The sequence below is a fragment of the Aptenodytes patagonicus genome, chromosome 7 (genome assembly GCF_965638725.1).
Source record: "Aptenodytes patagonicus chromosome 7, bAptPat1.pri.cur, whole genome shotgun sequence".
Classification (NCBI taxonomy): domain Eukaryota; kingdom Metazoa; phylum Chordata; class Aves; order Sphenisciformes; family Spheniscidae; genus Aptenodytes; species Aptenodytes patagonicus.
Window position 1 is genome coordinate 56,862,162 of NC_134955.1, and position 26,419 is coordinate 56,888,580.

General features: G+C 43.6%; 1 protein-coding gene across 4 annotated transcripts in view; it reads left to right on the forward strand.

Moving 5' to 3' along the window:
* The window catches only part of TUNAR (transmembrane neural differentiation associated intracellular calcium regulator), a 177,344-nt gene that overhangs the window by 2,268 nt on the left and 148,657 nt on the right, over nucleotides 1-26,419 (forward strand). For 2 of the 4 annotated variants that reach the window (XM_076345382.1, XM_076345384.1), the window contains exon 2: nucleotides 25,479-25,569. The exons of the other annotated variants lie outside the window; for them this stretch is intronic. The gene's annotated coding sequence lies outside the window, so the exon portion shown is untranslated. The remainder of the gene's footprint in view (nucleotides 1-25,478; nucleotides 25,570-26,419) is intronic. 4 annotated transcript variants of the gene reach the window in all.

Below are 26,419 nucleotides of genomic sequence, written 5' to 3' on the forward strand. Positions count from 1 at the left end.
CAATGCTGGCTTGACCTCCCTCACATGCAGCCTTTCCATGTCCACAAGCAAGTGCTATAATCACTATGCTGTTGCAGAAAGGCAGCTTCCGCCACCAGGTTGTTAATGGTATGGATCACACGCTCCAGGTTTGCCAGCTACTGCCTAGTTTCTGCCTTTGGCAGGTCTGAAACAGGGGGTAGGTGCCTTTTTTTTCAGCCTGGGCCAGAGCCATAAGTAGGTATGGAATTTCAGATCAAAATCCCCCTTTTTTAGGTGCCTAAATTCTGACATCCTGATTTTTGGTTCTTAACCTTAAGCAACATGCAGGAAGGAATTCAAGACAAGATTGCACCTGAAGCTGCTAACAGACATATTAATGCAATATGGCCCAGTAGCTTAGTGGGAAATAAAGTACAAGAAAGTGACTGAAATTTGAACTTCAGAACATTTGGGTTTTGGTCACGTTGAGAGGGTTAGTCAAGAAAGCTCCTGAGGGAAGTGTAGAGGAAGAAAAATCCTTAAAGATGCCATGAACTCCATTTAAGAACAATAATAGAGTCTGGAGGGCATGTATGCTGCTAACAAAAATAATACTAGGCAGGCAAAGAGTAAACGAGTACAACTGAACGGCAGGGCTGGAGAGCTTTTTTGAGTCAAATGGGAATCTTTCCAAATTTGAAAATCTAACCTTAGCTTACCAATACATTGGTGCATTAATTAGCATAAAGACTAGATGAAAGGGAAATTAGAAGGAAATACAGTGGACTGCAAACAGCTAAAGGTATAAAATAAGAAAGCTTCAGGTTTATCAGTCAGAAGAGTAGGAATAATTAATTGGTAGTTCAGAAACTGGATCACTGAAGATTAAAGGCAGAAATTAAAGAAGATAAAGACATTGCTGAGAATCTAAATTATTTCTTTGCATCACTCTTCAACACAGAGAATATCAGAGCAATACCTACTGGGACTTGCTCTTTTCTGGTAATCAAGATGTGTCAGAAGAAGAGCTGGAACAAATCGATAATTTAAAAAGCAGCAAATCATCAGCTCCAGATGGTACATTGAAAAGTTCTGAAGGAGTTTAGTGTGAAATAGCTGATCTGCAGCAAAAATATGCCTTCCCTAATTAAAAACAGCTATTTTATTGGAGAAGTGCAGGGTTACAGTTATACCCAAAGTTAAAAATGGGACTGTGATAATTTGAGGAAGCACACACTCTCTTTACCCAGACATACATTTCTGTTTTATAAACTGGTTGAAAACAGAACGTAAAGTAGGAAAACAAACAAAATAAGGGAAGATAGTGTCATGATAGGATCTAAAGAGCAAGGTTTCTGCGAAGAAAAATCATGCCTCATCATTAATCTGTTATAACTCCAACCGGCCCAGTCTTCTCATGCACAAAGAAGCAGCAGCCACTGTAATTTAGATAAACCTCAAAGGACCTTTGGCCTATGTAGGATACTGTGAATCAAAGAGAGGGGAGCTTGCTGCATATCTCTTGGCTGATGTGACCGTGCCAGGCTGCATGTCCAAAAAGCCCTGACCATCCTTGGCATCTCCTTGCTGCATCAGTCCCATGACTTGTTCCAGCTCTGTGATGGTGCAGTCCCACCCGAGTGACACCAAGCCCTCTTTCAGCTGCCCTGGGAGGTGAGAAACCAAGGAAGGGGATGAGTGATCTGTTTCCAGCTTCTGAGAGAGGTTAGCCCCAGGTTGTTTCTGTATGTCTGTTAGGTTTACGAGTCTGAAAAGGTGAATATTGTTGAGAAAGCCAATACACTGCTTTTAAATTTTAAGTCCTACAGAGGATGTAAAGGCCGTTCTGGGGAACTGCAGGAGTGCAGAAACTGGGAGTTGAGGAGCATCAGTGGCAGCTGTTGTGGGGGGACCTTCCTGCAGGTAGCACCAAGATAGCAGCTTTGTGGTGGATGCACACATGGGGAAAGAAAAATATTAACAAGAAAGTTAAGACCCTCCAACTTGCTAGGTAAAGCCAGGGGCTGGCTGGCTGAATCCTCTTTACCACTCTCAGTGTCACTCACTAGAGGTATGTATAGTAGCTTTTTTTTAAAAAAGATATCTTGAATTAGCTATGTAACAGAAGGAATTTGGTACTAGGGATACAGAAAATGAACATGGCAAAGAATCTAACTTCAGAAGAAGAAAGAAGAGGGAATGTATTAATCCCCCCTCCCCAAATGCCATGCATGAATTAATTAGATACAGTTTTAATGTCAACATCGTTTAACAACATCCATGTATGTTTATAGTGAATACTCTGGATGAGCTGAGAGGAAAATGTCATCAGAATCCATACCTTCACCCTTAACAATGTGGTTTTTTCTATCTTAATTTTATGCAAATTGGGATGATTTGTGGCTTCTTTATTGCGTTCTTTGTTCCCACGTGCTGCCTGCTTCCATGCTGCCAGAGAAGGCTGACAAACTGTCCATGTTACCTGGAAAAAAAAAAATCTCAGTAGGATTCCGTGGAACAGTTTAAAAAAAAATAATTAACAAATATTTCATGCCCAGACCCTTTGTTAGAAATCAGCAGTTTTCATCAACTTCAACCAGTGGTTCTTTGCTCTTTTAGACAGACAACAGAACTACTACATCCTTGTTTCCACTTCTCCTTGTTTTTGCCTGTCAGTCCTCCTCCTCCCTTTCTTCTGATCTCTGCTTCCACGTATTCTTCCCTCATTCCTAGGATCTCCCCTTCCTTGCCTCCCTTTCCTAGGTGTGTGATGCTGCTGTTGCTCATCTTCCTCCATACCTGCTGCTGCCACCTCATAGTGTTTTCAGCTCACAGCTGTACTGGCTCTGGTGCTCAGACAGAGGCGATTATGCCAGCACGGCTAATTAGAAGGCATAGGATTCTATGCCTCATTCTTGAGATCTGTACCTCTGAACATTGCAGTGTGCTCTGCTGATTAGAAAATACTGATTTATAGTAACATTAAATGATAAAAACTGAAAAAAAAAAAAAGGATTTACAGGCTTCTGGCATAACCCTGCGGGTTTTCTCTCTTCTCAGTTCTATACAATTATTTTCATATCAGTAAGCTGCAGTATACAGCATTTCTAGCGTTTCACTGGGTATTTGCATCTGCATCAGCCACAAGATGCCTGGAGAAGCTCTATATTTATTGGTGATAAACTAGACTGTAGATTTTAGAAAGGCTGTGTTTCACTTTTCCTTTAAATTTTCTATGCAGTCACAGAAGGGAGGAAAGGATGGTGCAGAGGTGCCCAGGACACCTTTAAATTAGTTAATTTAGATGCAAAATCAGTTTAGCCATGGCAACATGGAGCAGAGCAGCATGGCTGATTCACTCAGCTCCCCAACAGTCCTGACGGTCCAGCTGCTCAGCTTTTTCAGTGCTCTTCTATGAGAAAAGTCTCCCCTCTCTAATGCCATGGGACGCTGTGGCTCATGTCGTCACACAGTAATTCAGCTGCTTGACGTGACAGTTTGATCATATGCAGGCTTGTGGGCTTTTCCAGATGCAAGATCCACAGTAGAGCTGAATCGGTAACACTTCAGGGTCAGTAGGTTTGGGTCCTTCCTTTCCATTTATGAAAACACCCATAACTGTCAAAGCTCAAGAGAACTAAGGCCCTACAAAAAACTTGAACCACTTGTACATCAATGCCATCATCAAATGTTTCTTTAGAGCTGGTTTCCATTTCTGAGTCTCAGACCAACATGCAGTGATCTTGTTACTTCTACACCAGCAGAATAGCAGACGGCTCTGACATCTCTTCCCATACCTAAAACTACTTTGGGCTAGATAACAAGATGCTGGTGATGGTTGCCTAGAGCAATTCTCAAAACCACTTTATTCATCATTAAGACAAAGAAAATTTCCTCCTCAGTAGCAGGACTATGGAGTGGGAAATAGAGATTATAGGCATAGTCTTGGGGAAAAGCTTTGTGTTAATTATCAATAACATCTTGTGAACTCTTCTGAGATGCCCAAGTTGTCAATGTTTGGCTTGGCTCCAGCTAGCAGAAAAACATAGATATGTTCTCTGACCATTCTGCCAGAATAAGGCAAATTTTAACTATGCAGTTTGTGATTTTTTTTTTCCCCTCCCCCTCCTCTCCATGGCTTAAGGTAGGGTCTTTGAATTGGTGGACAAGTTGTTTTTCATTTTTTGCCTCCCAAAAAAATGGAGTGGGAGAGTGAAACTTCAGATCTTGTGTCTAGGAGAAATTGCTGTCTAGTTTTCTACTTGGAGAAGCCAAAGCTAAAGGAAAATTAAGGCAAATTTTTCTCAGAAGAGATGTATTATTTTGTCTGGTCAGTTATTGTGAGTTTGTTTTCCAGAACTGCTGAGTTCAGCTGGAACTTTAGGTGCTTGGTCGCTTTGAAAATCATGCCCAGGGTTTCAAAATCCAGGCAAAGGGCCATGATGGTTTATGTAGTAATTCTGGCACTGAGGGTGAAATAGAGGCTCCCCCTTTCAGAGGGACCATCTCACTTCAAGGGCTTCAGGGATTGTAAGTATTGAAACCTTGCTGTTTAAAGTCCTTTCCACTTTGAGGTAAGCTGAATTCCACAAGGAAGTGCAGTCCTCAAGTTCAGCACAAAATAATAGAGCCCCAAATAGGACACTGCATCTGAGCCCCCTTAGATTATTATTTGACAGTTCATTTTTCTTGTGGAGACCATAAAGAGTGCATGATGGCGCGCAACAACATCTCCTCTAAAGAGTACTGGGAGCTGGTATCCTGAGAGAACCACAGAAACCTACCAGTTTGAATATTATTAGATAGGTAAATCCTTGTTTCACTGTATCAGTAGTTGGGTTAATACTTTATTCTGTTCACTGTCTTGCTTTGATTGGAATTTCAAATGCTAAAGCCAATTTGACCCCTGTAATTTTTACCTTCTGGTTTTTATACTTCTGCTTCCAGTTGACCACGCTATGTTGCCATCTTGCTTTTTCAGTCTGCATGTCTCCATTTAGATCTTCTGAAAACAAGTTTACCCTATTCTGGCATGCAGAACATTCCCAGTGAGTCCTGGAAACTGGTTTCTGGGGACTTACTTGTCTTTGAGATCACATCCTGGAGGATGGAGGTATAGAACTATAACTGGTTTCTCAGAGTTGATTTTCTCCTCCTATTAGTTGACAGCAGATGAGCGATTCACTCACTTAACTTTGGATTGGCTCATGAGATTGAAGAGCCCTTGCTTGTACTCATATTTTAGATGTCTCCTACCATTCCTTTATAAGCAGGCAGTTGAATGATAATAAGTTTGAACCCAAAGTACCTATTTTCTTTACCACGTTGAAGTGTAGCTGAAAGCATCCAAAGTTTGGTGTAGCTGTTAAGTGATTTACTGTTTTTCAAAACATACTGCTGCTTTTTTTGATATGCCCCACTGGAGCTCAACAAATGTGTATTACTTTTATTACCATGATAATACAAGCCTGTACACTTTCTGATGAAATTCAAAGAGGCACTTGCATTCTCTTTGCTTGTAATTGCAAATAGTTGAGGAGGAGACCCTGGCCTCTTACAGCAGTTTGTACAGGGGCCGTGGTCATGACACCAGAGCAGAAATCGTGAGACTCTTTAGACTTCATTACTGACTCTACTGGAGATGCTTCCTCCAGGGCTCAGGTTCTGTTTCCCGTTACATCAATGACTTAACCTAATTTTTTTAATCAATGAACTAATACTGATTAACCCACTGAGTAGGGTTTGTCCTTGAGCCTGTTTCTGCAGCACCAGTGACAAGCGACCAGTGATGCTAGGTTTGTTTGTGCTGTCTCTGTGTCCGACTTGGGAAAATGGGCTGTATGTGGTGGGATACACAGGCTAAAAAGCACTTTTCTGTGGTGCTGCTGTGTGTCACAACTTGTGTATAAAACCTGGGTAGGTTTTAACATGAGAGTTAGGCAAACATTGGCATCTGCATGATGGTGTCTACATGTGAAACGTCTGTCTGTGCTCTGGTCATAGTCAATGATGATCAGTCAGTACTGCCAGAGGGGTTCAGGGAGGTGTGCAAGCACCAGGGGCTCAGTTCAGTTGCTTAAACATAGGTGTCTGGTGCCATTTGAGATGCCCTGGAGCAGGTGGGACATCCATAGAGAGCTGAGATTTGGCACAGGACTTCTGCTGTTCTGGAATGGCAGCTGCAGGCCACATTGGACACCTCCAGCTGTCAATTTACACAATCAGACCTAGCTGTCTGCTTAAGGGTGAGCTGAATTGCTCTCAAGGGTCTGCTTAGATTGTTTAGATTGGCAAAATCTCCCAGTGATGGCAACCTGGACACATCACTCGCATGTAGACAGGATAGAGGCATCTTCACCTCCACCTGAAACCAGTCCCTTATGGCTAAAGACACAGATCCAGCTCCTGGAGACATTTAAATACCTAGGTAAGCAGCTCCAGAAGGCAAAATTCAGCCTATTTTTAATACCTATTATAGGATGAAATGAATTGCCCTCTGAAAGTGCCTTTCATCAAACCTACTAGAGAGAGACACTAGGCATATTAGCTGTTTAACTTTCAGGTTAAGAAAGTGAAAAGCATCCCACCTTTAGTTCAGATGTAATCCTTTTAACTCCACTGACCCAGAAACAGCTTTCTTCAGTTACCCACAGGGAAGGCTGTGTGGGAGACCTGGTAACGATATTCTGAACCTCAGGAGCATCTTGAATATTTCTGAACTTTGCAAAATGAAATTGACTTAAAGATAGTTGGAATTGAGCTAAGCATAAGCTAAAAGCTTACTGTTTTCCTCTCTCCAGATAAAACTTTACACCTTTGCAGTCCAAAAAATCTGTGGAAATGCGAATACTTCCTTGCTCTATTTCCCTGGACAATTCCAGTCTTCGCCACTCCGGGTGGTGTTTTCTTATCTCCTCCTCCTATTTTCCTCCTTTTTGAAAGATGAAAAGACCACAACTTCACTAAGGTTGGTCTGGGAGACATAGAAACTGTGATGGCTGCTGTGGGACTGATGGGGGAAGTTTAGTGTGGGAGTAATGACATTTTCAAATTAAGGCTGGCTGACCCAGATGCTCTTTATAGACATATCTCATTTAGAAGCTGAAGTGAATTATATGGTCAAAGTTTTAAAAGGAGGTGGGAAGGTAAAAACTGGGACAACTGAAAAAATGCAGCAACAATGAATGTATGAAAAGTGCCATAGGGACTGTATAAATCCACAATTCACTGATCACCCTGGGGACATGGGGAAGTGGAAGTCATTGCAGCAAAGTAATAGGTAAATCCTCAATTGGTGTAAACGGAGTTAACTCCAGTGGGATTAATTTCACTTATACCAATAAGAATCCAGCTCTCACCAGTGTGGGCTGATGGCTCTGGTGGGAAGGTGATAGTGTCAGCTTGATATGTCATTAAACAATATTATTTTGCCTCCATAATTGTCCAGACTGTAACGTTCTGCAGGTACTTTGATTAGTTTATCTTTTTATCTGTCTATAGATGATGAGAATGACTGGAACTTTAAAAGGATCCCACTTATTTGTTCTTGATTTACATATACATAGAAAAATGCACATCTATTTATCAAGTAGAGTGCATAGAGCTATTGGGCTGAAAGAGCCAAGCAGATCCTGGCAGCTAGCAGTTTCTCATGGTCACTATTCTGTGCTTAGACCCATGCAGAGGGGCATGTGTGTTTGTATGGACTTCTAAGTAAACCAGGCAACAACATGACACTGACAATTTGCTGTCTGTATTCCTGTGGTGCCTTGGTTATAAAGATCCTGAATGATCTTACAAGGTGTAATGAAAAGAGGGTCACAACAAATACAATGCCAGGAACAGTGCCAGGCTGCTGAAGTCCAGCACTGGCAGGGGATTTGCACAAGAGCTCTCTGGCAAAAGCAAGAACAGAGTCGAGATTCCTGGGTCTCAGCTCTACACCACAAGACAAGGCTCTCTAGCAGAGTCACCTAGGCAGACCAGGTTTCCCTCTGCACGTGCCAGTCATTGTAGTCAAGAGTGCTGTCTACTAAAGCTATTATCAAAGTCTGCTCTGTGCAAATAAGCTGTGATGCCATCGCTACTTGATGGTCTGGAGATCTGCGGTTAATAGGGTATGATTGCAGCATGAGCCCATAACTGAACTCCTCTCACCTGGGGCCACTGAACTACTGAGCTTGTGTCCAGCTGAGGAATACTCTCCTGTCGGATGCTATGAGCTGTTGGGAGGTACCCCGGCACCCAGTGGTCCACCACACGTGGTGCTGGGCCCAGCTGTGTTCCCTGGTTCTAACTTATTGTCATGGTCTGGAGGTTGGAATAGAGCAGAGGATGTTGTGCTGGCTGAATAGCTCCCAGTGTCCCCTGGGGGATGTCCCATCCTAGAGAAGCTGCTGAAGGTAAGCACACAGACAGAAGGCGACAGGGATACTTTTGGCATCCTGAAGTGGGAGGTAACATAACTGGGTTGTGCAGTGTAGCTGAAAATGTGATACTTCTAACGAATCCATACCAATGGTTTCCCTTCTCCCCCTGCACGTTTGTGCCTCTCTCAGCTCAGCCCTCTGTACATCTTTCTTTCTTTAAACCAGCACTAAAATCTCTTACTTGCAGATTTCCATAGGCAGAATTGGATTAAAATAGACCAGAAGTAAAGCACCTCTGCCTTCACATCCACTTTTACCACTTCTTGTAATTCTTGGAGTTGATTTTACTAACACTTCACACCTCCAGATGCTGTCACAGCTTTCATATGTCAGCACAAAGCTTAGGCAACCTCATCAATCAGTCCTCTGGCCTCAGGGCAGCAGGTGCCTTAGCAAGTGTTGTTTGCTGGAAAGAGAGATTTCACTCAGGTTAGGCTGGTGGGAAGAACAGTTGATGTTGGCAGTGGAACTAGAGGAAAATCATGGGCCCGTGCACATTGGGGGTGGCTAACTGTCACTAGAAAACATCATCCCTCTTTTGGAATAATACATCTGACAAGTGAACCCCCCTTCACTATTAGTTTGGATCATGATGGGAAAATAAACTCTCCTATATAGAAGACACTGCTTGTCCTTCACTTACGTAAGTCAGAGCTATGGCTTCTGGGGTCTCACTGAACACCTCCTTTTCTCTGTACTTTTCCAGCTCATTTGGTACAGTTTTGTGTTTTTGTTTGTGTTTTTTTTTTTTTTAAGGGTTTAAAAAAAAAGATGTATTAATTACACAAATGCTTGGTGGAGAGGAAGGCTCATGTCTAAAGGTTTAAGCTTTGGGTTCAATTTGGATGAGTGCCTGAAATTTAGCTCTGAACCAGTGGCAGTCTTTGAATTTATAAATACTAATATCCGCCTGAGATTCTGGTCCAAAGCAAGAGCAAGACTTTTATTCTGTTCAGGTTCCTCATCTCTGCTTATCACCATAGCAAATGAGCACTTTTCAGGCAAGCAACAAGTGGCATGACTAACAACCATGTAGCACTTATTCTTTCATCCCAGCAGTTTTGGTGAGAACAGCCAAGGTCTGCCCATTCAGGCTAAAGGACTTAAAAAGGCATTTGATATTTTTGAGGACACTTGCAAAATTTAATACAAATTATCTTTGTTTGGGAATTTGTCTGCTCTTGGCTGGCCTAGTTTAATCAAATATGGGGCACGGATTCAGCATCCTTTCTATTCCCCAAAGCCTCAGCGTGAATGAGTGTCCATAACAAAGCATTTAGCCATAGAAGCTGGTGCCCAGGAATGGAGTGATTAAATCAGATAAATTAGAGTCTGAAAACAACTGAAGGCATGACAATAGGACAGGAATAACACTTTAGTTATGATGAAATTGTGAGAAAAGGTTCATGCATTTAAAAATTAGGAATTTATGTTTTCTTACCACCTGAGTAGAAAAACATTATAGGATTTAGAACTGACATTGAACAGATAAGTGAAGGGACGGATTTGGGACTGGATATGTGATAAAGTTAGGAAACTCAGAGGGGATTTTTTTCTGACTAATTGGTAGGACCCTAGTTAGAAGTGTCTGTGGTGCTATGTGCTGCGTAAGCAAGTATGTCCTTTCAGTCTGCTCTTCCCTGCACGCATGTTTTCCTGTGTATTTGCCGATTCCTCTTCCAACACAGATAAAGTCATGCTGTAATCTCTTGGCAACAGGCTGTCTGGGTGGATTTGGGAATTTTCAGCTTCTGATAAGGCTGGAAATGTCACCAAGGCAGGGCATTTTGTGCTAGTTGGAGATTTCTGTTTCCAGTGTCAAGAAAGACAAGACAGACAAAATGTTACCTTTCTGACTCCCATACACACTTGGCCTGAGCACAGGGCTGAGGGTATCCAGCAATACTGTAGTCTGAACGAACTCTTCTTTCACCTGCAGAAGGTGAGCAGAATTAGGAGCTTCTTTTCTTAACCACCCATGATTGAATTCTGTTAGTATTTAATACTTGTATTGAATCTCAGATAATTGCTAAAGTGCTGAACTACTGTCTCAACTTATCCACGTGCAATTAATAATATTGATCACCCTACATTGACCTTGAGAGTTAATAACTCATTTTTCCCTTAGTTTCCCTTGACGAATGGTGCTTTCTACATGCCAACTTATAATTTTGTCAAGCTGTCAGATCACAGGGTCTGATCCTGCAGACACTGAAATGCAAGCAGCGCTTGCTGCAATGGCTGTTTCTTTGGGATCAGTAGGACTATTTAAGTCTAGGCTGAGAAAAAAAGTACTTTTTTTACAGGATTTGGTCTGGGGGGAAGCCTACACAAATGATTGTGTATGAGTTAAATCACTTGAAAGCTGGGTAGGATACATGCGTAAAGATTTGGGGCTCCAAAAGCTGGGCCTTATTTTCTCCATCTAATAATTAAAGTGGTTCTTTTTTTTCCCCAAAGTCTTTCCTGAAGTAAACACCCTGGATGAGACACAAAATAGAGAGATAATTGAAACAATTTATTTGTTTCGTCTCATTTGGAGGGACCTTTAGAGGTCTTTTTGCTCTAGATAGTCTGAACAACATCTTTTTCCCCATTGGCTCTGAACAAACTGAAGAATTCAGTTATGGTTAATTTTTACTTATAGGTTGCCCTGCTTACCTAATCCTCATCTTATTATTATTATCTTATAATGAATCACCAGTACTGCCCTTGTTTGGTATGACATTTTTCTCTTAAACTCCTATTGCACTATGTGCCAGTACACTCGTGCACATCTACTAAAAAATTTTCTGTTGAGATCCCTACCAGAAAGATCAGAACCACCACGGGGCTGGAAATGGAGAATTTAGCAAATAGGGTTCTGTTAAAGTCTCTGAAACATTTTCATTCTCTGCTGCGAAGAAAACCAAACAAATCTGGAATGTCTGGAGCGGCACTACCAACCCAGAGCTTGGCATTACTGAGAAAAGCTTTGCAGAGCTGTATTATCCAAGAGACACATAGCGAGGGAATTTTGGGGAAAGAATACGCCTCTTCACATCAGTTTTCTCACATCAGCGCTAACGCCCATTGGCAGAACAGTATGTGGGAATGATGCGCTGATAATCTCACTGCTCCTTCTGTAGAGCAAATGGAGCATGTTGTCCCATAACAGCAACCACCCAGCACTTCTTTAGCACTGATTTGTCTTCCCCATAGACACATATAACCACCCCCCTTCCTTTGGACAACTGGCATCGTCTGAAGACCCCTTATCTTTGTAAAAAGCATCTTGACAAACGATTCAAACACTGCCTCTACCCTGCCTTTGTACTCATTTATCCCCTCCCCATTGCATCCTCAGCTAAAGCAGATTATTGCAAAATCCATTTAAAAAGCAGTTTTATACTGAAAGATATCTAGATATCTAGAGGGCAGCAAATCCGGAGGGAAATCTCATCCTTCAGTGCAAACGAAAGCTCCTCTTTTATTTGATTTCTGAAAAATCAAGCACAGAGTTACATAAAGCCTTTTTTTTCCTCTACACAAAGCAGCAATAATAATAAGATCTCTCTATAAGTTTGAGATATAATCATACCTGGGAGCAAATTTTTAATTTGATTAAAGCTTACTGTAGTGGGCAAAGACTCTGAAGTTCAGGTGTGAGTTAATAAGAAACTGCTTGGCCATCTATAACCCTATATGAAAGCAGATGTATTTTTAGAGTACTGCTGTGTGACATGGAATGCTCCCGAGTTATTTGTGCATAACCACGGTTGATGTGGAGGATATATTTAATTCAATATTAAGATTGTGCTACTGATTGCAATTCTGTCATTCTTCATGTTTGGTTCAAATTGTAGTTGGCCAAACAGTAGCTGGGATCCAATTAACTGTTAGGAATGGAAATCAAGGCTTCTGTGACATCATGTTTTATTGTATACTGCATTCATCAGCACAAGTCTATGGGGCCGAATGGGATCCACCCAAGAGTGCTGAGGGAGCTGGCGGAGGTGCTCGCCAAGCCGCTCTCCATCATTTATCAGCAGTCCTGGTTAACGGGGGAGGTCCCAGGTGACTGGAGGCTTGCCAATGTGACGCCCATCTACAAGAAGGGCCGGAAGGAGGATCCGGGGAACTACAGGCCTGTCAGCCTGACCTTGGTGCTGGGGAAGATGATGGAGCGGTTCATCTTGAGGGCGCTCACAAGGTATGAGCGGGACAACCAGGGGATCAGGCCCAGCCAGCACGGGTTCATGAGAGGCAGGTCCTGCTTGACCAACCTGATCTGCTTCTATGACCAGGTGACCCACCTAGTGGATGAGGGAAAGGCTGTGGATGTGGTCTACCTGGACTTCAGCAAGGCCTTTGACACCGTCTCCCACAGCATTCTCCTAGAGAAGCTGGCGGCTCACGGCTTAGACAGGTGTACTCTGCGCTGGGTCAAAAACTGGCTGGGCGGCCGGGCCCAGAGAGTTGTGGTGAATGGAGTTCAATCCAGTTGGCGGCCGGTCATGAGCGGTGTTCCCCAGGGCTCAGTTTTGGGGCCGGTCTTGTTCAATATCTTTATCGATGATCTGGATGAGGGGACTGAGTGCACCCTCAATAAGTTTGCAGACGACACCAAGTTGGGCGGGAGCGTTGATCTGCTCGAGGGTAGGAAGGCTCTGCAGAGGGACCTGGACAGGCTGGATCGATGGGCCCAGGCCAACTGTATGAGGTTCAACAAGGCCAAGTGCCGGGTCCTGCACTTTGGCCACAACAACCCCATGCAGCGCTACAGGCTTGGGGAAGAGTGGCTGGAAAGCTGCCTGTCAGAAAAGGACCTGGGGGTGTTGGTTGACAGCCGGCTGAACATGAGCCGGCAGTGTGCCCAGGCGGCCAAGAAGGCCAATGGCATCCTGGCCTGTATCAGAAATAGTGTGGCCAGCAGGAGTAGGGAAGTGATCGTGCCCCTGTACTCGGCACTGGTGAGGCCGCACCTCGAATACTGTGTTCAGTTTTGGGCCCCTCACTACAAGAAGGACGTTGAGGTGCTGGAGCATGTCCAGAGAAGGGCAACGAGGCTGGTGAGGGGTCTGGAGAACAAGTCTTCTGAGGAGCAGCTGAGGGAACTGGGGTTGTTTAGCCTGGAGAAAAGGAGGCTGAGGGGAGACCTCATCGCTCTCTACAACTACCTGAAAGGAGGTTGTAGCGAGGTGGGTGTTGGTCTCTTCTCCCAAGTAACTAGCGATAGGATGAGAGGAAATGGCCTCAAGTTGTGCCAGGGGAGGTTTAGATTGGATGTAAGGAAAAATGTCTTTACTGAAAGAGTGGTGAAACATTGGAACAGGCTGCCCAGGGAAGTGGTGGAGTCCCCATCCCTGGAGGTATTTAAAAGATGTGCAGATGAGGCACTTAGGGACATGGTTTAGTGGGTGGTGGTGTTGGGTCGACGGTTGGACTCAATGATCTTAGAGGTCTTTTCCAACCTTAATGATTCTATGATTCTATGATTCTATGATTTTGAAATCCTTCGAGAAGTGTTTCTACAATTATACCTACTGAATTTCATCACCAGCAGTTAATGCATACAATAATAGGGATGTTGGAAACCTCTATCTCATCTCCCTTACATCTTATGTTTCGTACTTGAGGTTTGGAGCTTGGCCAATATGAAGTTATCAGAATGCTTAAAAAAAATATAAATCATAGTTTAAAAGTATCTAAGCAAATTATTTGAGTTTTTACTCCATTTTTTAAGATTTTCACTTTAATTATGTATGGAAAGCTGGCATTTGCATGTTGAGAGGTGCAAGTAGAGTCAAATCAGTGCAACTTTGTGCGGACACTGGCAGTAAACAGAGGGAAAACCAGACAAGCTCCTCTGAGCGCGCTTGGGAATACTAGTGCCTAAACGGGGAAGCCATGCTCAGTGCCTTGAGACGCATCCCCCAGAACATGCACAATACAGCTGTGCCATTTGAATTTCACCTTGTGTCCAGCCTGGACTGCAAGCACAGATGTTAAGGATCCCAGGGGAGCATCCCTGGGCACCGAAGCCCTGCTTCTGTTTCAGCCTGCAGGGAGGGAAGTCTCCCATTCCTCACTTTCTGAAGCTGCAAAATGGGTTTAATGAGCTGACCTCTGTTGGTCTGATGTTTGCTTTTACATCTACTGATGAAAAATGTGATATGAGATCTGCGGGTGATTGTTATTATCAAGGGGCAACATATTTGCATTGAAATAGAATAGGATGTATATAGCAGAGAGGATTGGGTCTGCGTGATGAGTTTTTTGTCTGAGAGCATGCCTGAAATGAGAAGGATTTATGTGGTACCCTGTCAGCGTGTATGGCAAAGGATTTACCACAGCATAGACAATTTCCTGCTAATTGCATTTCTTTTGATGTGCAAACCCCTTTTCCTGTCTCATATGTGTGGTGATTTTGCACAGCTAGCATTGCAATACATTAAAATATCAGGGAGTTTTTGTCACTAGAATAGTCAGTTGTTACTGAATATACCAAAGGCAGCAACTTCCTTAAATGCCTGCTGTCTCTGAACATTCCTGTTTCTTCTGCAGAAAGGAAAGATTCCCTTTCTTCCTCCAGCTTTACTACAGTTTTCCTTTTGCCTCGGGTAACTGTTTGGAATGTGACCACTCAGTGGTTTTCCAAAGCAGCTGCAAGTTGCGAGGTGCTACTTCAGAATGACAAACTGCTGAAACTCGCTGGCTGGCTACTATTTAATGGCAATATATAACTGCTTTTTGTCTGTTTGTTTTCTTCTTTTCTTTTTTTTAAAGATGCTTAATTCACATACTTCAGGCATTGGGCACAGGCAAAACCAGAAGCTTTTGGCCTCTGAGAGACGTCAGCCTTTCCTCCCTACATAAGCAGGATCAGTCTGGCCATCTGTGGGCTTGATGTGGCCCTCTGACTTTCACAGAAAGAGGCTTCATGGCTGGGGTATCAGCTCAGAGCCTGATCCGTGAGGCGAGATGCTACTGGGGCAGAGTGGAGGGGAGGGCAGAGCACACAGGGGTTTGGCAAGGTGGCTGCTGGGGTCATCTGGGCAAGGGAAAGCATCTTGCAAGGAGGGGGACCCCTGCCCCCAGAGTGGCTGGGGTATGGGTCAGTGGTTGCTGCAGGCAGAGGATAGTTGGTATCTGCCCCGGGGGGGGGGAAATGGTTGTAAAATGGAGAAAGGATGCCCAGGTCAGGGGATCTCACCCAGGAGATGTGATTTCTGCCAGCAGCACTCTGTAGCATCACCCTCAGTTGTACTGTCCTTTTCCTTGACCATGCAGAATGGGCCCATTTCACGGTCAGAGCTGACTGCAAAAGGGGTATCGTGCATACTCTGCCCTGTGAGTATATCTGTATACTGGTATATCTGAGCTGTGAGAGGTTAAACTCCTTTGGACTCCTGTGGTTGCTCAGAAAACTCTTGCTGCCTTGGGCTTCATAGATTAAATATAAACACCATTTACATCTGCTTAAAATCTGAATTGAACTTGAAATTTATGTTCAGTCCAGTGGTGAATGTAGCTGCTGTTAAATTGCTCCATTAACTATAAAGCAAAGTTTAATCTGCTGTGTTTTACTTTCATGAAGTGCTTCTAAGCACTGGTAATGTTCCTTTTATTGCGTTCCTTTAACTTTACAGGAAACTGAAAGCTTTGTCCTAAAAAAAAAAGGAAGATCTTAGGATTAAAATACCCATAAAAGCAATGCAAAGATTCAAAAAAGAGAGAAGGAAGGATCAGCATTACCAGGAAGAATTAAGAGGAACAACACTGGAGCAACTTGCTGCTTTGCCTTTTCCTTTCCGAATATCCAACATGGTGAAAGAGCCCTACTAAGCAGATTACCTCAAGTGCTTGTGGAAAAGATTACAAGTGCAATCCAGAATGGCAATTAGTTTTTTCATTCAGATAGAATTTTTCAGCTTATAACATGGAGTTAATTGCCTCTTTTTTTTTCTCCTTTTTTCCTGTAATGGTCCTTTGTATAGGCTTAGTCATCCTTGAGGGCAGCTGTTCCATCTATACAGCAATTGCCAGATGATTACCTCTTTAATGTTTTCACTGAGTACTTTGCTGGTTAACCTCCTTAACTGGAGAGCTGCTTATTGATATTTATGTCTTGTCAGCATAGAGGTTCATTAAGCATTGGTAAATGACATGTTTTCATATCTGCTGACACTGGAAATGCAATATGATCAATTGCAAATTGACTTTAGTGCGGCAATAGAGTGCATTTAACACACATCAGTGGATCATTCCTACAAGCAGAGCTGGAAGGTTTATGGTTGTTTATGTCTCTCTAATATCCAAGTATAAATTCTCCCAAGTCGAGCAATTCTTAGTAAAACAAAATGCAAAACTCAGTCCAACAAGTCATCATGTATCCCAGGTCAGCTCTCAGCACAGGCAATTTTTGGATGGCAGGATGCTGAAGGGGGTGAAACAGCTCTGATTGCCTCACCTCTGCCAGGAGGCAGAGATGGGCTGGGGCATCTCTTGCAGGCTTTTTCTCCCCTGCCTCGGGCTGCACCAGAAGCAGCTCTCCAGGGCTCACTCTCGCTTGCTGGCTTGCCACCAGCTCCCTTTCTCTGCCTGGTCCTTCTCCATCAGGACGGTAACACTGAGTCTTGCCTACAGCCCAGGCTGATCTGGAGATGGCTTTGTGTATGTGTGAGCCCCAGAAGCTGAGCTGACAGCCACCTCCGTGTCCAGGTCCTGCTGGGGTTCAATGATGGGGAGTCAAGAGCTTCCAGTCTCTCAGATGTGCATGGTCTTTTACTGCTCTGCTGCTCGCTCTTCTGGTAAAGAAGCCGAGCTCACACTAACTTGGGTCCAAAGTGCTGCTTTCTGATATTTTCTTACTGCAGCAGCAGTTCCTTACTTCAGTAAGGCCTTTGACACTGTCTCCCACAGCATTCTCCTGGAGAAGCTGGCGGCTCACGGCTTAGACAGGTGTACTCTGCGCTAGGTCAAAAACTGGCTGGGCGGCCGGGCCCAGAGAGTTGTGGTGAATGGAGTTCAATCCAGTTGGCGGCCGGTCATGAGCGGTGTTCCCCAGGGCTCAGTTTTGGGGCCGGTCTTGTTCAATATCTTTATCGATGATCTGGATGAGGGGATTGAGTGCACCCTCAGTAAGTTTGCAGACGACACCAAGTTGGGCGGGAGCGTTGATCTGCTCGAGGGTAGGAAGCCTCTGCAGAGGCACCTGGACAGGCTGGATCGATGGGCCGAGGCCAACTGTATGAGGTTCAACAAGGCCAAGTGCCGGGTCCTGCATTTCGGCCACAACAACCCCATGCAGCGCTACAGGCTTGGGGAAGAGTGGCTGGAAAGCTGCCTGGCAGAAAAGGACCTGGGGGTGCTGGTCGACAGCCGGCTGAACATGAGCCGGCAGTGTGCCCAGGCGGCCAAGAAGGCCAATGGCATCCTGGCCTGTATCAGAAATAGTGTGGCCAGCAGGAGTAGGGATGTGATTGTGCCCCTGTACTCGGCACTGGTGAGGCCGCACCTCAAATACTGTGTTCAGTTTTGGGCCCCTCACTACAAGAAGGATGTTGAGGTGCTGGAGCGTGTCCAGAGAAGGGCAACGAGGCTGGTGAGGGGTCTGGAGAACAAGTCTTCTGAGGAGCGGCTGAGGGAACTGGGACTGTTTAGCCTGGAGAAAAGGAGGCTGAGGGGAGACCTCATCGCTCTCTACAACTACCTGACAGGAGGTTGTAGCGAGGTGGGTGTCGGTCTCTTCTCCCAAGTAACAAGCGATAGGACGAGAGGAAATGGCCTCAAGTTGTGCCAGGGGAGGTTTAGATTGGACATGAGGAAAAATGTCTTTACTGAAAGAGTGGTGAAACATTGGAACAGGCTGCCCAGGGAAGTGGTGGAGTCCCCATCCCTGGAAGAAGTTAAAAAAAGACGATGAAAGATGAGGCACTTAGGGACATGGTTTAGTGGGTGGTGGTGTTGGGTCGACGGTTGGACTCGATATTAGAGGTCTTTTCCAACCTTAATGATTGTATAGTTCTATGATTCTATGATTCCTGAGGAAGCTGCAGTTGCTTTTAATGGTTCAACCCCATTGTTAAACTGACAGTCAGCCTTGGGGATGGGGATGCTGGGGTCAGAGGGCAGGGCTCTGAAACCTGTCCTGCTGCACATGGTGATAGACCATCCACTGCGATAGCACTGTCAGGCACTGGGGATCTCCTGCTGTGTGGAGGCTTGGGGTGGTGATCATCCGTATCGGTGCTCTAATCTCCTCTCTAGGATGAGCTCCAACCCCATGCCAAAGGCTGCAAAACAGTGACTGTGTCCCCTCAGGGTGCCTCCCGCCCAAAGCTGTGCGTGTGCCTAAGAGTTTTGCTGGGTGTTCCTCACTGCAGTACAGGTTCCCCATCCTGTTTCCTTCTGCCCAAAATTTCTACGAGGTATTGCTATTTCTGTATTTCTGAGACTGTTCTCTCCTTTTAACCAATGTGCTTGGGCTGGAGTAGGTCACCTTCACAGTCACCTCTGCACCCCTTTGAAGAAATATATCTCAGTGGTAGAGGTAAAATTTTCAACCCTACAGATCCAGGCAGATTATATGGTACAGAATTGCCATCAGAACTAGAAAAAACATATCATTATCTTCAAAAAAAAAAGAAGGAAAAAAAGGTCTTCATTAAAAAACATCATCAGGTTTCTATTTAACAAAACACTGTAAAATAAAGCCATGAATGCAGCGGTAGCCCTGGGAACATCCAGTGCTGATTTACTATGTCAGGACATATCTCCTGTAGAGTTAGATTATTATTTTTCTTTACTGCTCTGTCACATGTTGTTGCATGTCTAAGATTCCTCACCAGTAACTGAGAAAAAGCGGAGAGGATTTACTCGCATTAAGTCCATTATTTTATGTACTGGAGGAAAAAATTAATGGCTTGTGTTGAAGTCTCTTTGGGAAGAAGGTAAGATCTTTACATCATTTTAATGGGGGTAGCTTTGGTAACTTAAAAACTACACATAAGTCAAAACATCTTGACATTCATCTGAAGTATCCTGGCTCTTAGCTTATGCTTTTCTTCAGTTGGAATATTTGCAATATACTCTTGGCTTTATATGCTGTGTTAACTTTTTTGTCTTGTCTTATGAAAAGAAAATTAAACTTCAGATTGTCTCTTCTGCATAGAAAAAACATGAGCTTCTAACCTAATCTGCTTGGTTAGTGACCTTCCTGAAGAAAACTTTCAGTGCTGTATTCTTCCTGGTTATAATTATTCTTACTGAATATCCAGAATCATATTTGCTCATGTGCAGCTGAAGTGCTGGTTGTGCCTGTTTGCTCTCTGTGGATTGAACCACGTGAAATAGCATTGTTTCAGCACCGTGAACAACAGAACGCTAAATTAATATCATGGCTCCCTAACAAAATGGCTTTGATGTAAGATTCCAATATCCTTATTTTGTTACGGAGCCATAATACTAGTTTAGTGGTCTGTTATTCACAACGCTGAGCTGATATTGATGGACAGCTGTGGAGTTCATGCTGAGGCAGAGTCAGACAGATGAAGGCAAATATCAATCCAAGTTTAAGACTATAAGGTGGAGCAGATAGCAAAGCCAGTGATTTCAACCTTGGTTATGAACACGCTGATCATCCCTGCACCTTTTTCCAACTCCATCATTTTTTAGCACAGTACAAGGCCAGATCCTGCCCCGGGAAAAGCCGCAGTGCGCTGGCAGCACAGGCTGCAGTGTGTCTGAACAAGGCATATTTTAAAAAAGAGGGAAAAAAAAAGGTACCTGTTAGTCACAAAATTGGAATTTTTGTTTAAGAAAAACAATGGTAGACATGTCGAAAGTTAGAAAGGTGAAGAAAAAGGGGCTGTCTAGGGAGGTTTGAATGTCTAAGCAAAAAGTGTGGCGATTCCACTAAATTCTCAACAATTTAACCAAACTCTGCTTGTGCACACAAGTAAGTATGAGCAACATTTGGAAGGAAAGAAGGAAGGAAGAACAACTGCCCTGTGTGTTTTCAGAGCACACATACATTCCTTCTAGCATTCACCAGGAAGGATAGTATGTAAAAGTATGGTATGCACGGAGCCAGTAATAATCAAACAATTTGAGATCATGGAGAATTCCTACCATTTTCCTTTTCTTTCTTAAAATCAATTAAAAAGCAGTTTTATTTCAAGAACAAAACTGCCTGAAAGATCAGGAAAATGCATAAGTAGATAATTTATAGATAACTTTAACTCTGGATGATGATGCGGACTAAGAACAAAATGCAAGAAAACAAGACCCCAGAGCTCTTTAGACTGATCTCTTAAAATCTGCCAGAGACCTGCCGGGGCCAAGCTTTCTCAGAGGCACTGCAGACTCCATTTCTGCTCTCTCTGGCTGTCCAAATAGCAGGGCAACTGCCAGGCTGTAAGACAAGGAGGTCCCTTTCCTTTGGGTGCCTCTAGAGCCTGGGCAGAGCAGTGGCACTTTGCAGATGGAGGAAACCGCCTCTGAGATTCTCTGCAGAAACCATCATGGTCCAGCTAAGGGGTGGGGGCAGAGATTTGTCACTCCGTGGTTTGACATGTGTGTTCAGAGGCTGTTGCCCATCCCAGAGCTGTAGCTGGGCTGGGGGCCGAGCCGCTGGCCCGGCCAGGAGTGCAGGAGGACGTGGAGCAGGAGCTGCGGGAGGCTGTGGTCCCGCTCCGCACAGCTCCTCTGGTTTTGACAGACAGGAATCTGAGTTTCAAAGTTACACATAGCTGCAAGGATGAGGAAAAAAATTGACCAGAAATACCAAAAGGACCAGTATTTCATTAAGGAGGATAGATTTATTGACTGTCTAGACTGAAGTTAGTTTTGTATTCATACTTTAAAAGTTTTAATTAAGTTTAAAGTTTACACTCATACCGTCTAGCCATTCCCTGGTTAGTTTTATGAAAACATTAACCTTGACATTTTGACAACTTTTTTCCTTTCATTTAGTCTCTCATTTAAAGTTGTTTTCATTGTCTGTGGTTTAGCGATTCCCTTGGTCCGCTTACACAACCCAAGCCCTTTGAAGAGAGACAGTTCAGCGCGCCTGGTGGCAGCTCCCAGCATGGCGTTTAATTCTCAGTTCAAGCCGAGCAGCAGAGCTCTACCTCTGTGGTACTGCACCAACGTGACATCAGGTTTTGCAGGCAGCGATGTGAAATTTGCCTCCACGCTTGCACAAACCACTTGTGAGAACAGCACACTGGTGCCTTCACAGCTTGCAGGGCCCAGGGACCAGCAGAGGATGTAGGACCACCCCTCACCTCACCTAGGGCAAGCTGCTCCTGTTGTCCCTCCTGTCATCATGTACACACGTGAGTCCTGTACCTCCCAGTGCAGTCTGCCTCTCCAGAAGATGCTGGCAGCTCCTGTGCTGGAGGCCCTAAGCAGTCCCCGGGAGCTTGTGCCCTGCGCTGGGACAAAGCTGTGCAGCACGCGAGGGCGCTCTGATAGTTCCATTTGTTAACTTGGAAAGTCCAAGTTCAGCGTTGTTGTATTGGAGAAATGCCCCAAATCACCTAAGAACTTAATGCAAGACATACTTAAATCCTTTCTGCTCCAGCTTTCTGAAGATATTTAAGCAGAAACGTATGCAAGCTATGTAGGTTTATAGTGATGCAGGTGTGACTTTCACCAGACGTGAAAGTCACGCTGGTATCTTTCCATGTCTCAGGCCACTTAAACACCTCTTGAAAGACGGAGCCTTTAAGTTTTACTGATGTATTTCTACTCAAGTGTTTTTCTCTGCAAAGCTGCCATGGTTATTAATTCATTGGAGTTCATGAGGTGCCGAGGCAGGGCATTTGGGTGTCAATGGCAGCACTTTGATAGGCAAGCAGGGAGAGAGAGAAGTTGTAAATACATTTCCAGGGAAATAGGGGAACTCACCAACTCTGCAACTGTCTGAAGAAAGGAATAACCGTCACCTCTGCATCCTTGCACAACTTGCGTTAAGACTGCGTCATGTTGAGGAATTGCCATTCCACCCAGTGACTGTATGTAAGAAGCTGGTCTTTCGATTTTGCTGGAAAAGGGGAAAATGAAGGGTCTTGGTGTTGTATGAAAAAACAGACAAAAGCATTGTTCAGACCAAACTCTCGTGGGAGGCTGGAAACGTTGCTAGGGGGAGCTGCCAGAAGACAGAAATGGCTGCAGAGAAGCTGGGAATGTAAATAATGTGGTTGTGGCCATCGAGGACCAACCATTCCTGTAAAAGCTGGCTGCACGTCCTCTCACTTGTCTTTCAAATATTGTCCAGCACGTTGATGACTGGATGAAGCAAGTCCACCCTCTGGTTCCAGTTTTGGGAGGTCAGGATGAGAGCGCAGAGTCGCTTGCTCTTACCGAGGGTAACTTTCTAACTGAAGTGTGAATCAGAAGCTAAGAAGAACGGCGACATTTTACAGAGTTAAGGCTACCCAAAAATGTGAAAGATTCTGCCTCATGTAAGGCTGAGGGAAAAAGAGGGTTGGGACTGCATTTTTAATATTGTTTGGGAATCCAGGTCCCAAAGACAGGCGATGTACATCCTTGTGAGCACAAGGGAGCACGGGGGAGAGTGTGTGACCCTGCGTCACTATCTCCCTCCTGGAGATGGTGACAACAGGTTTATAGCTGGAACACGGTCCCTGTTCCTGGGGCGGGGAGAGGCAACAGGAACATGAGGAACCAAACAAACATCGCTTTTAAAAATCTTCGCTCCTGAACAGCAAATACATCTCCCTCTTTGCATGAAGTGAGCATCTGAGGATTAACTAAGAAATAACAAATGTGGGCTTTTGGTACTGGAATTAGGATTTAGAGAAATCTGATGAAGCAAGTAGTATATAGGGCTTGAGATAAAATAGTCATGACAATGAAATTGATAATAAGGGAGACACCCTTGGGAATCCCCAAAGAGAAATCCTCATTGATTTCTTCTGACACTGAGAAAGAAAAAGCCAGGTCAACAGATTGACAAGCACTGTGTGAGGGGAAAAAAGTAAATTACAGTCAGGCAATAATCCCAAATCAAAAGGAGTTCAGAAGAAAGAGAAGTGTCTAAGCTTGTTTGTTTATAACTGAACTTTACAAGCATGGATGTTATTCCCTGAGGACATGACTGTATTGATAATTCCAACAATAACATTTAAAAGGAAAAAAAAAAAACAACTGAGAAGAACAGGTTACACTGAGTTATCAATAAATTATTTGCCTTGCCATGCAAAAGAAGGAAGATGGCCCATAAGCATCTTGATTAATTCTTCAGCATCCTGAGGTAATGCCCTGTGTCAGAAATGCAAATCTTTTCTTTAAATGAAAATCTTTTTTTGATCACTCCAAAGATTAGTGGTACTGATTTCCCACTAACAATTTATTTATTATTTATTAACAGTTCATTAATATTATAAAAATCTAATCTGTTTTCTCATATTAGTTTTCTTTTCTCACTTCACCTACATTGGATTGCAAAATTTGGCTCAGCAAACCATCTTTTCAACACATTTGACCCTCACTGATAAGAATATTGATTTTGTTTTAATGGACCTGGCCTGGCATTTAAGTCTCTGGTATCTGATTCCCATCTCTGACACAAACTTTATATATGATCTTGAATAGAGGGCTTAATGTTTTGTGCCTCATTTGCCTCTTTGTAAAAGATGACTTTTGGGAAGAAAGTTCCTGAACTTCATCCTCCTAATAACTGGAATCCTTCTTCTAGTTTCCAGGATGGATTTGTTTGTAGTAACTTTGCATCCAATATCTTTATGTCAATATCTCTATTAAATTAAATAGTTCTTTTTCTCTCCTAGTAGTTAGTTCTTGGATACCTTACAGACTGCAATTCTTTCCTCTTTCAGTCTGTGTTTTACTGTGCAAGACAAGTTTTCTAGCCTTTTGTAATGAAAAAATGCTCCCCTGATCACCACCATAAGCCCCTCCATGCCTCTGTTTCGATGTGAGTTCTTGTACGCAGTATCCAGGTGGGATTTCTCTAGTGTTTTGTATATGAAGTTCCAGCAAGAAATTTTGCAGAAATGCTTGTCCCCTCAAAAATACAGGAATCTTTCAGAGCCTGTTCATTCATAAAAAATACATTGGCCAAAGAGACGCATACTTGTGGTATCCCAAGACCATGTCTGTCACTCTGTCCTCCAGCCCCCAACACACAAGGAAGGTCCAGCTAAGAAGTCAGCATTTCCTGGGGGAAAGCCTGTCTGAGAAAAATACAAAATCAAACAATAAGAAATGGAAAGAAAAAAAAAAAAGTTGCTGAATAGCTATGTTTTAATAAGAATGTTAAATAAGAAAATGCTTGAGACCACTTTGTGCGTTGGGCATGGGGCACCCTGACTGTGTTACTCTTCCCTGGATCTCCAGCCCCTCTGCTCCTGTCCACCTCTCCGTGCTCTGCCCTCTCGCAGCTGCTGGCTGCAAGAAGAGCACCCAGTAGAGGCAAAACTAGCCCAGCCTGGGGTCCTGTGGCCAGCAGGAGCACCCCTTCATGGCATCCTGGCAGTCACAAGGGCAAGCACATGAAAGGAGGTTGCTGCTGCCAAAGAGGAGTCAGGATGGAGGTTCAGCTGGTGTAAAGTGCTGCCCTTCTGCAGGGCTCAAGGCAGCTGTACTGAGTTACTTCGGCTGAGTGATGGTGCTGCGTCCTCAGGGGAAGCCACAGGTGATGCATTTAAATGCAATTAATAGAACAGCCTATAGTAGTTCTGGTCTGGAACAAACAAAATTTTCTCTAGTGCTGGGCGTACAAGTATGATCTTGATGTGGATGTGATGTGGAGCTGGGGTAAAGGTAAAATGTTAGGGACAAAAGTTGTTAAATGGGGGGTTTAGATATGGCTGACATTTCTGGGATTAACTGATGATGGCTTCTATTTACAAAATGCAACAGCTGTGAGTAACTGTGTGCAGTCTTCCCTTGTGCAAAATTGTTTCATTAGAAGATACTCTGTAGTGATCATTGCTTTTTATTTACTTTTTTTTTTAAGTCTTTTTTGCACTTATAGTTCTTGAACTGATCTGTTTTACACTTTAAGGATTATGCCTCCAGATTGAAGCATTTTGTTGTTTCACTGCTTGTTTCTAGTGCCAAGATCACAGTCAAAAAGGAGTCACCAATGAAGATTTGTCTGTGCAGCTGAGCAAACTGATTGTGGAGAAAGCTCTAAACAAAACAGGTCAGCTATACATATGTAGTCTTGCTCTTCTGACTTAGGAGGTAAATTCTTTGTGAAATAATAAAAAGTTAAATTTTTTGTTTGTTTTTTTTAACAGTTATTTGTGGAAAATGCTGTCTAGAAGTAAGGTTTTTCCTAAAGCTGGCTAGGAACAAACTGGATCCAAACACTCTTAAGCTTGAAAAAAAGATAACAGGAATGAGGCAAGGCTCTGGGATATCTTGTCTCTGGTTTCCTCCTAACTTTAGAGGTACCCAAGGATTCCTTTTTTGGGGAAGACTTAAAGCGTAGTTCCAAACTGGCTGCTCATGGTTATCTCTCTTTCAACATGCCTCTGTACATCTCACTTCTGTTAGAGCAATTCTCTTCTGGTCTGTGTGTATATGTCCCTCAGGGTGGCTTGAGTATTTTGCAGTATCATGTGCTAATAGTTTGCAAATGCCTGTGAATAGCTCCATTTTTCAGAGAAGCTGTTGGGATTGGGGTTTTTCTGCCTGGAAAGGAAGGCTCAGGTGCACTCTAAGAGGTTTCTGCTTTGTGACTTGTTTCAGACTCAGTGGTGTCTTTCCTTCATCTGTGCAATCATCTGACAAAAGCAATATTGAAAATGTGTGGCTCAAGTTCCTGCATTTTTTTAATATAAAGAACCAATATCTTTTGTGTGTTTGTCCAGTACATCCCTTATTAGGGTCTGATTCAAAAGGTTCCCATGGGGTTTGCGCTAGGCCTAGTGGTGTGTTAGGACAAACCATGTTCTGACCCATCAGAGTTAATGGAATTAACTTGGGAAAGGTTTTACACAGCTTTAAAGCCTCTGGTTTAAAAATGTTTGCTTCTAGGGGGGAGGAAA